The 10,415-nt window shown below is 42.8% G+C and overlaps 1 protein-coding gene across 1 annotated transcript in view; it reads right to left on the bottom strand.

Moving 5' to 3' along the window:
• The window catches only part of Dpysl3 (dihydropyrimidinase like 3), a 110,536-nt gene that overhangs the window by 59,451 nt on the left and 40,670 nt on the right, over positions 1-10,415 (bottom strand). The gene's annotated exons all lie outside the window — the stretch shown is intronic.

Raw genomic sequence — 10,415 nt, forward strand, 5'->3', positions numbered from 1 at the left:
TTCACGCCCGGCCTGGGGCTTCTTTTTTGTTTTTTCTTTTGTGGTGCCAGCTGGGACCCCGTAAGGCAGGAGTGGCTGATCTGAGGCTCCTCCCCCTTCTCGCTTATCCCTATTGATTTTTTTTCTTTGCTTCTGCCTCACCCACTTTTTCTTTTTCTTTTTCTCCTTTTTTTTTTTTTTTTATCACCCCCTCCTCCCACCCTGCCCTCTACTCGCCAGCTCCGCCGAGCCAGCCGGCTCCTCGGCCGCCAGAGGGCGCGAGGGACTTTTCCGGACGGTGCTGCTGCAGCCGCCGGCGAAGCCGCGCTGGTGGCTCGCTCACCTCCAAGGGTCAGGCCCCTCCAGCACCCACGCCTCCCGCCAGCCCCTACCCCGGTCTCCCATCTTCCAAATGATGCTTTTTAAAAGGAAATGGAACCGCATTTCCCTCTAGGATTCCGCCGTCCTCCGCCACTAGCCGACCGAGTGAGGCGCCGCCGCCTTTGTTAGAAGCAGAGGCTGGGCGGCGCCTCCGCTGCTGGTGGGGTGTTTGTAAACAGCAGGCGCAGCCCGATGGAGAGCAGTGACCTGGTCAGACTTCATGCAACTTCACACAGTGTCTGGGGCTCCTAGAGCGTAAACGTATGCATTGAAAAATGAGAAGTAAATTCCCTCCGGGGATGGGTGTGTGTGAGGGACACCGTTTCTTGCCCGTAATCAGTATTTTAAGAAGGCTCTGCCTGACTCTTCCAGCTCAAGAAAGAGCATTGTGCTGCCCTGTTGGAAGGTAGAAAGCCTGCGCGTTCTGGATTTGTGAGTGGAACCTCTTGCCAATGTTTCTGCCTTAGAGAAACCAGCCAGGTGTGCAGCGCGAAATCCCGAGTTTATTGTTGAAAGACACAACTTACAGGAGTTAAAGAGGTGGGTTTTGAAGCGCTGGGATATATAAGGTCTTTTAACTGCTTTGAAAAGGCCAAGAGAAACTGTGGGTGGGGTCTGAACAGCAATGAGGGTGGCTTTTCTAAAACAAACAAACAAACAAATAACATACAATTTAAATAATCTCCAAAAATTGCCTTGCTATGCAAAAATTAGAAATTCTTCTTAAGTCTCCTACCACCTCCCCCACCCTCCAATTCTCAGCCCAAATGTTCCACTAAACAGGAATTCCATGCATGTCATTAAGTCTGATTCAATCTGTTAGGGATCCGACGTTGACATTGCTTTAGGCAGGCCCTCCAACCACACTTCTTGACATCTTGTCATTAAATTGAAGATTTTCTTGCAACAGAACAGCTACATAAGGCACCTACAGAAAGAGGGTTCGGAATGCTATAACTTCTGCTTTCCACAAACCGGAAATGAGCTAGCCTGATCATATAATCAAAGGGCACACTAAGTGCCTGAAATACTCCCTTCTCTAGTAAGTTAATCAAGGCGTCCTGTTAGTCACGGCAATTGGACTGAACGCAATTTTCAAAGGAAAAGTTGCAATAATCCCCAGTTTATGTCTGGCCAAGAGGAGGAATGCCAAGCAAAGGTCACCACCTTGAATTCCTTTGCAAGACACAAGAAAGAATGAAAAAAGAAAGGGAGAGAGAAAAGACTGCATCAAAGAAAGACCCTAAACATTTTGGTTTGTTCTTACATAGATGCTAAAACCACAAGCCAGGAAGTTGTGAGATCACAGAGCAGTCTGGGACCGACATGAAAATGAGTATGGTTATATTTAAAGCGAAGAGATTTAACTGCATGCTATGTAACTGTGCAGAACACTGTGTGTTTGTGTGTGTCTGTTTCTATGTCTCTCTTGGATTTTACTGTCCCAAACTTAACTCTTACTGGAAGAGATCTTGATTAGCTTGCTTGGGTAAAATAAAGATGGGTACTGAATGTTTACAATCTTAAACAAATCCTACTACTACTATTCTTATTTCATCATTCCTCCCCCTTTTCTTTCTCCTCTCCTCTCCTCCTTACTTCATTCTTTCATTTTTGTTCCCTACGTGGGTTTCTTTTCCTTTCTTGCATCTGAATTATCAACTTGCATGTTGTCATTGAAATCCAGAACATTCTTCAGTAGATTCCCGCCACATTGTTTTTGTGTGTGTGTGTGTTTGTTTTTGTTTTTGTTTTTGTTTTTACCATTTGATGATCATGTATGTGTGCTGTTTTAAATCACAAGAGTTGACTAAAGCTGTTGAGGTCAAGACTGCATGCAAGAGGCCACGCTCAGTGGGAATTGTGATGTGTTCCTGGGATGCAACGGCTGTGATAGTCCATGCACAAGAATGCGTAGTAATAACCAACTAATTGGTTCAAGCTGTTGCCATCATCAGAACTATACAACCAACAATTTTTCTGTTATGCTGGCCCCTTCAATCATTCTCTTCTTTCTTAAAGCCTTTGGGTTAAATTTGAAGAAAAAAGCCTTCCTTGTCTATTCCAGGAATATGAAAGTCAAGACAAGCATCAATTCAGGCTGCCTCCCTGTCTGGCCAAGACAGCAGTGGAATGTGCGTGATGTTTTCCACAGAAGGATTCATAATGCTTCTCCTTGGATACACAGCAGGACTTGGCTTTAAGTATCTCAGGAAACTGTGAGACAGAGAGACTCGGACACATAGAACTAGAGACTTGATGTAGATCCCAAAGAAACGTAATTTTGGTCTCCAAACCTGCCACACCCTAGCACATTAGTCACTAGACTCTGTTCTAGTCGCTCAGACTGAAGGTTTGTCTTCATCCTGGACTCTCCATCAGTCATACTTCCACCCTTCATATCAATCTTTCAGTGAAGATGTCAGTTCTTGCCTTTAAATGAACCCAGACTGTGGTTTTTCTCTCGCTGTCAAGCCATCATCAGTTCACAGGAATAACTTTGGGCAGAGCTCTTAAACATCTCTCATTATTAACACATCACCACAAATTCACATACTGCTTACCTTGTACTTACTATAGACTGTCATTTTTCTAGAGGGTAGAGTTAGAAAGAGGAATGGTAACATTGCCTTTTACAGAGTTTACCTCCCACTCTCTTTCAGAAGAACACCACCTGTCATTACTAGCCCCAGTCTCTGACTTATCCACTCTCGTAGTACTTGTTAGCATGTGGCATATTGATGTAGCACTTGCCATTATTGCTGAGGAATAGATTTCTTCCCCTCAAGAGAATGTAGACTCATTGAGAACAGGAAACATGCCAACGTTATTCACTGAGTGGCTCAACCAGATCCCTGATTATTGAAATTTCTAAAAAACAAAAACAAAAACAAAAACAAAAAAAACCTGTCAATTTAAATTTAATAATTTTAAAATATATCTGCCTCAAAAAAGACTACACACTTGAGATAGTTTTCCTGCAGCTATTCCATATAGTTGGAATCTAGATTTTTAAATATTAGTTTTGATTCTCTGTAGCTTACAGTAGGGTTTCTTGATTTTTGATGCAATTCAGGATGGTAGAGAATCATTTTGCTAACATGATGTGACCTCAAAATTCCAAGGCAACATATTGTTCAAAGAATAACTGAATAGAATGCATCTTGTCCTTGAACATTGATTAGGAGGTCATGGCTTTGAAAAAACCTTACCTCAAAGCTTATAGAGAAGATGAAAAGATTGGTTATGTGGTTTGAATGAGATGTCTCCCATAGTATCCTGCATTTAATGCTCAATCCCCAGATGGTGGTGATATATTTGGGGAGGCTTGGGAGGAATGGCTTTGTTGGAGGAAGTATGTCACTGCAGGTGGACCCAAATATACCCTTTTTTCTTATAAAAGTTGCTATGGTTAGTGTGTTTTACTGCAGCCACAGAAAACTAAACATTGCTATAATTAGGAATTTTGAAAAGTTTTGATATTGGATTTCAAGGAAAAAGCATGAACTCCAGCCTAGAAGAGTATGTTGCCTAAGGCCTGGACTTGAAAGCAAAAGAAGATTGGGCCATAGGCCCAATTTGATGATTTTCTGTTTCTATGATCTTCTTCAGTTCACTTCTTTTTCAACCCTGCTTTCCATAGTGGTTTGAATAAAAATGCCTCCCATCAGCTCATATAGTTTAATGCTTGGTCCATAGTTAGTGGACCTGTTTGGGAAGGATGAGGTGGTATAGCTTTGCCAGAGGAAGTGTGTCACTGATAATGGGCTCTGAGGTTTCAAAATCCAATGCAAGTTGTAGCCTCTCTCTCTGCCTGCTGCCTGTGGGTCAGGACATAAAGCTCTCAGCTATTTCTCTAGCACCAAGGCTGCCTATGTGCTCCCATGCTCCCCACCATAACGAGAATGACGAATCTTCTGAAACTGTGAATCTCCAATTAAATGCTTTCTTTTATAAGAGGTGTCTTAGTCATGGTATCGCTTCACAGCAATACAACAGAGACTAAGACTGTCCCTTTTTCCCTAAATTGAAGAGTGTAATACCTATCTCATAGTGGGGTGGTTTTGTGATGATTTATCATATAATTCAACAAACATTTAATGAATTTCTGTCATAATTCCAAGGTAAAGGGAAGACAAATATTTAAACAAACCAGACAAAAATCCCTCTTCTCATGAATCTTGCATTCTAAGAAAAGAGGTGAGCTGAGAATGTGAGATTTATATAGTATTTAAAATGGTTGTCAGTACACTGGAGATGAATCACATTGGAAAGTGTAAGAGGAAGTTGCTTAAATTCATTGAGAGTTTGAAGAAGATTTTACACAAAGGCTCACCAGAGGCCCTGTGTGATGATGCTAGCTCACACCAAGATAACAGAGGAACAGGGAAACACCGTCTCATGGGTGTCTTTTAAAGTAAAACCGTCAATACTTGCTGATGAATGTGACTGAGTTATGAGAAAGGATCACACTTAACTTCTTCCACTTGAGGAACTCAGTGAAGGTGAGGACGTTGTTGAGCTTCAGAACGAGGTCCCGATAATAAATGCTTTGATGGGTCAAGATAGTACAGGCTCTAGATCCAGAGGCCTTCATTTGCTCCTTCCCTATTAGCAAGGCTTGGAAAGCTTTCTGCAGAGTTCCCATCTGCCTGGCCAGCTAGCTCTACCAAGGGAAAGAGAACTGCCTTCAGTCTTCTGACTGAAGTTTAGTTAAGCAAAGATAAAACTCATAAGATAGAAAGAACCACTGAAGCTTGTCATTACGCCTGGGTGTTCTTGTTGCATTTGCGTCTATTTCAGTCCCAATATAACCCTACCATCCGCTCTGCACATCCTACAGACTTCGTCCTTGGCCACTCTGTCCTCTCCGAACCCAATCTAAGTGCCTTAAAATTGTTTGCTAGTCTCCTAAAAATTGTCTGCAATTCTTATTACCCCCTCTCCTGTAGAATCATAGTACACAAGTATCTGAATGACATAGACCTAGTACATATTTACATCTTAATTGCCTCGGTGCATATCATAAATGTGCATGTCTTTTTTCTCTCTCTCTCTCTCTCTCTCTCTCTTTCTGATTAACCTGTCAGTTTAGTCTTGTGAACCTTAGCTGGGCAAAGAGGAAATTTTCCTTCATGTTTAGTCCAGTCGAGCAGATGAAACTGGCATGGGAAATCTGCAGAAGGGATGAGAAGTAGATGGAGAAGTCAGAACTGTGTCTGCGGGCGTTGTCTATCCAGGTGGAAAGCTGAGGAGGCAGATGGACGGTTGAGATTAGAATCAGCAGGTGTCTCAAAGCATCACTGGGAACCAGTAAGTGAGGAGATGAACCACTAAGTGGGAGAGCGACACCACCGAGAGCGGGTCAAGGCAAACAGACTGTGTTCACTTTTAAGAGGAAGCCAAGGTGATAATAACAGAAAACTAGCCTCTCACTGGATGGAAACACTTTCAAGATCACAACAACCTTACTAGCCGCCTCACAGTGTTGTGGGGGGCAGTATTCCTATTCTTGTGCGTGTGTGTGTGCATGCACACGTGGTGTATGTGAAGATGTACGCGTGCACGCGTACATGTGTGTGCATTATAGGGGAGAATTATGAAGTTATCAAAGGATTGCTTGGGTTAGCTTAGTGGTAAAGAACTGGCCTAGGACATGCACAGCTCTAGGTCTAATTCCCAGCACACCTTTAAAAACTCATTAAAGCAGTATTTACTGGATACCTATATGCCCCCAAAAGGGTTTCCTGTTGTTTTGGGTAAAGCATCCCTGGAGTCTCTTTAGGAGAAAATCTCTCAGGTAGAATTTGCAAACATTTAACAAGACAACTATGTCTAAGGATGGAAGGAGAAGGAAACGAAGTAGAACTGACACGTAAAGTGAATGATAACTCAGCAAAAAGAAGAATCAACAAGGAGGCACTAAAGAAATGGAAATATTTGTTCCTGGAATTCTCCAACAGACAGGCAGCACAGGTGACACCTAGTGTTCAAATGGAAGGCTTGTCCTAAGCTGGGAAGCCAATGGCTCCTCCACAGTTGCTGGGGAACACAGTCACTGAGACAGACAGCTAGACCAGTGTGAGGAGGCAGTTTATGGAAATTGTCTTGCTACATGTGTTTTCTCTGCTGTCCACTCAGTCTACTAGAGATGCGGAGTTGAAAAGGGATGAAGGGAGGAGTGGTATGGTATCAGACAGCGCTAGAGAGCTTCTCTAGAGAAGATTGCCATGGATTCAAATCCATTGTGTAGAAGCATTGATCTAGGAAATGGGTGACTTTCTTTTGGAAAGAGGGATCTAAAGCTTTTTACAGACCCTTGGAACAGACAATAGTTGTATTCACAGTCCTAACTCCAGATTCTAGGAACTATGCTTCTCTGATGACAGCATAGTGTGACAGATGTAGGCTGCTGTACAACTTGGACAGCTAAGGGGTACAAGCTATGGACGGCATCATACAAGTCAAACTAGGTGAGTAAGAAATCACAAATACCTTGGTGGCTTTGGTAAGACAGATGAATTCTAGAGACGGGGAGGTTGTTTCCAACACTAGAGGAGGGAGCATTGCACGCAGCAACCTTTTTATTTTTTGTCCCACATAGAACAATACAACCCTAATAAATATCCTCAGGTTTTAGAAAACATATTTCATACATAAAAATTATTAAGACCACTCATGCAAAAAAAAAAAATTCTCCTTTGAATGGTGTCTAGAGTAAGAAAGGGCTCCATAGCACAGTCTAGCTGTAACGCAAACAAAGCTGCCACTTTGGCAATAAGACCTAATAACCCCTATAGGTCTTTTTCCAGGATGGAAAAAGATGCCACTTGGAGGCTATATACACTCCAGCAGGAGTATAATGATATGTATTCTTCTGACTCTGGTTCAAGAGAAATATAACTTAATTGAAAATTAGATCCTTGAATGGTACTGAGCACCAGTAGAGATAAAAGCTTTAGCAGAGGCAATAGATCATGTAGCCAGAAGCCTATCGTGAACTAGATACCATTAAACCAAAGGCATCATACAATCATTTGATCCCATCAGCAATTCATTACCAATGAAAGTACTTCCATTGGTAATTTCCAACACATGCATGAGGAGAGCTGAACAAGTCATCCTTTCTCACGCCATCCACTACCGCTGTTAAGTGCCTGTCTGTCTGCATGCTCTAGTGTCCCTTACAATCAGAAGGTGGAGGAAGAAAACACATGGGCTTGTTTTATATAAAGGTCATTTTGGCATGTAGAACAAAATGAAAATAGACATATGATGGCCCCATTCAGGAGTTTCCTGAAAGGCAACAGTGAAATATTTTCCTACAGTTTCAGACTATTCACCTGGACATCCACTCTGTATGGAGGGAAAACAAACAAACAAACAAACAAACAAACAAACAAACAAACACCTCAAGAGAGAACTTATAAACTCCTAGCAGTGTTGACTGAGTCCTGGAAAGAGGAAGATCAAAAGAATACGAAAAGGCTCTTGATAGAAGTGTTAGGTATGCCTATTTGCAAGGTCCCAGGAGGGAAGATCTATCATATACCCATACTACTATGCTCCAGAGAGCATCCATTCAGAAAGAGGCACTAAAGAGTAAGACAGATAAAGTGATTGTCATCTGACATTAGCCAGACTGTCATCAGCCACATCACAATAGGAACATCAGTGGAGTAGACACAGTGACAGGACTAAAGAACCTGCATGAAACTAACACCCACTCATCAACACTAACCCAGTTACTGTTGCAATCAGTGTTCACCTTGCCAGAAACAGAACAATACTGGTTGGTTCCCAAATATGCTACCATCTAGCAACGATACAAACAGCCAACTTGGTTACAAGTTGCATACATCTGAAGATACACTGATTCATTTTTATGGAAACAATCTTTTTTAGTATGGACTTGGCTTTCCTGTTTCAAGGGTGTCAAAGATGCCACTACCTGAGGACGTTGGGGATGACTGATGTGCTGGCATGAAATCCCATGCATTGTCACATAACAAAGGGTCTGGAAATAGCAAACAGGTTTCAAGAAAGGACACACAGTCATGTGTTATGTCATATACCACATGACCACATCATTCTGAGATAATATATAGGAAAGATGGGGTAATAATTTCAAGGATTAATGTCCTTAAGTGATCCATGAAGATGTCCAAAAATGGTTATAAGAACCAAAACAGGAAGAGGGCTGACCCTCTTTACCTTCCCTCCCACAACCCAACTGGGAGATGTATATTTCCTTTTTTTTTTTTTTTAATTCTGGGTTATTGGTGCCTTTTCATCAAAGGAACAATATTTTCACCAGGGAGCAGAGCAAGAATACTACTGAACTACAAACTGAAACTGCTACCTGTATTTTGTGTCACAAAAAAAAAATAATAATAATAATAAGCAGTAACAACAACAAAGCCAACACCATAGTAGGACCCTATTAGGAAGAGATGAGACTGCCATTATGCCCTGGGGGTAGGCTGACAAGTTGCCCAACATTGATGTTACATGGACAAGCTCATGAGCCTCAGTGAACTTGAACCTGAGCATGATGACTGGGGGCTCTGACTTCTCAGAGCGTATGATTCCTGACACCAGGCGAGCTGCTAGATCCAGCTAAGAGCGAGGAGAATCTGGAAGGGTTGGTAGAAGACAATAATTGACAGCACTGTGGTCTAAGACCAGCTGTGGAGGGGAGGCCATGAGACCCTCAAGGGAGGAGACATCTAAAACCTGGAGTAGTTTTTCAGAATGTACACAAAGAAGTAAGTACGGGAGGCTGGGGGAATGGTTCAGGCAGCAAACCATTTGCCCTGCTTGTCGTCTATAACAGGCACTGAAGCTCCTCCCACATCCTCAGCCTGAAAATGTCCTGGAGGTAGCTCTCAACCCTCAGCTGTCTGTGGAAGTCATTTAAGAATTGCCCACCAAGGGCAGCCTATTCCGGTGGCTGACTAATGGGAGCACGGCAGGGTTAGCTTCACTGCTGTATTCCAGTCTCAGGCCTGCCTGTTTCCTCAGTGGGGGTCTTAGCTAAGATGCATTATAGCTCAACTTGTCCCTCTGCCCAGCCCTGCCTTCTACCTTCCCCTGCCCTTCATCAGAGGGTGACTCCAGGCACAACTCCCGAATCAACTTCCGGAACACTGTCCTCAGAATCTGCTTCCTAGAAAATCGAAACCAGCGCCACAAGAGATGGACATCAGATGTTTAAAAGGAGTGAAACGTTTTTTTTTAATTTAGAAGTATTTTACAATGGATACATTTCATGTTCAGATTTATATTTCTCATTTTTTTTAACTTTTTTTTTCCTTTGGGGTAAGATCTCTCTCTATAGCTCAGGCTAGTCGCAAAACTCACAATCCTCTGCTTCAGCCTCCCCTGTGCTGGGACAGCAGGTGTTTTGCACCACTCCTGGTATATTTACATGTCTAAAAAATGTAGGAGCCTGGAAACTTTGATATCACTGATAAATTAGCACCCAAGAGCTACACGCAAACCCGGCTGGCCATCTGATATAGCATTTCTTCAATTAACCGAATGCCTGCTGCTGGCTCTGGTTTCCATTTCTTTACACCACCTGCCTGGTCTGCAATCATCTGAGTTTCTGGCATCAGACTATTTGTAGACCCTACATTATTCTATTGCAAATGCTCTTTTAGACTCAGGAGCGGTGAGTCGTCTGCGCCGCACTTCCTTCTCCCCAGGACACCACACTCCACACATGGAAGCCTGAAATCACAAGACTGAATCTCTAAATGATGCTGTCTTTTAACAGCTGATTTCAGAACATGTGCTTCAGGCTCCACTGAATAAACTCAAGAGCGTGAATGGAAATAGAGTGAATGGATTCAGATCCCTTCACTCTGCACACATCAGCACAGTCCCAGATGAAGGGCATGAGTCTCATTCCTGAATGGAGACTCAGAATAGCAGCCAGGCAAAGCACAAAGCTGCAACTTGAGCTCTCTTTGTTTTCTTATCTATCTCCAGGAAGGAATTCTGGTGTGTGTGTGTGTGTGTGTGTGTGTGTGTGTGTGTGTGTGTGTGTG

This window comes from Psammomys obesus, unplaced genomic scaffold, assembly GCF_907164565.1.
Source record: "Psammomys obesus unplaced genomic scaffold, mPsaObe1.curated_primary_1811, whole genome shotgun sequence".
Classification (NCBI taxonomy): domain Eukaryota; kingdom Metazoa; phylum Chordata; class Mammalia; order Rodentia; family Muridae; genus Psammomys; species Psammomys obesus.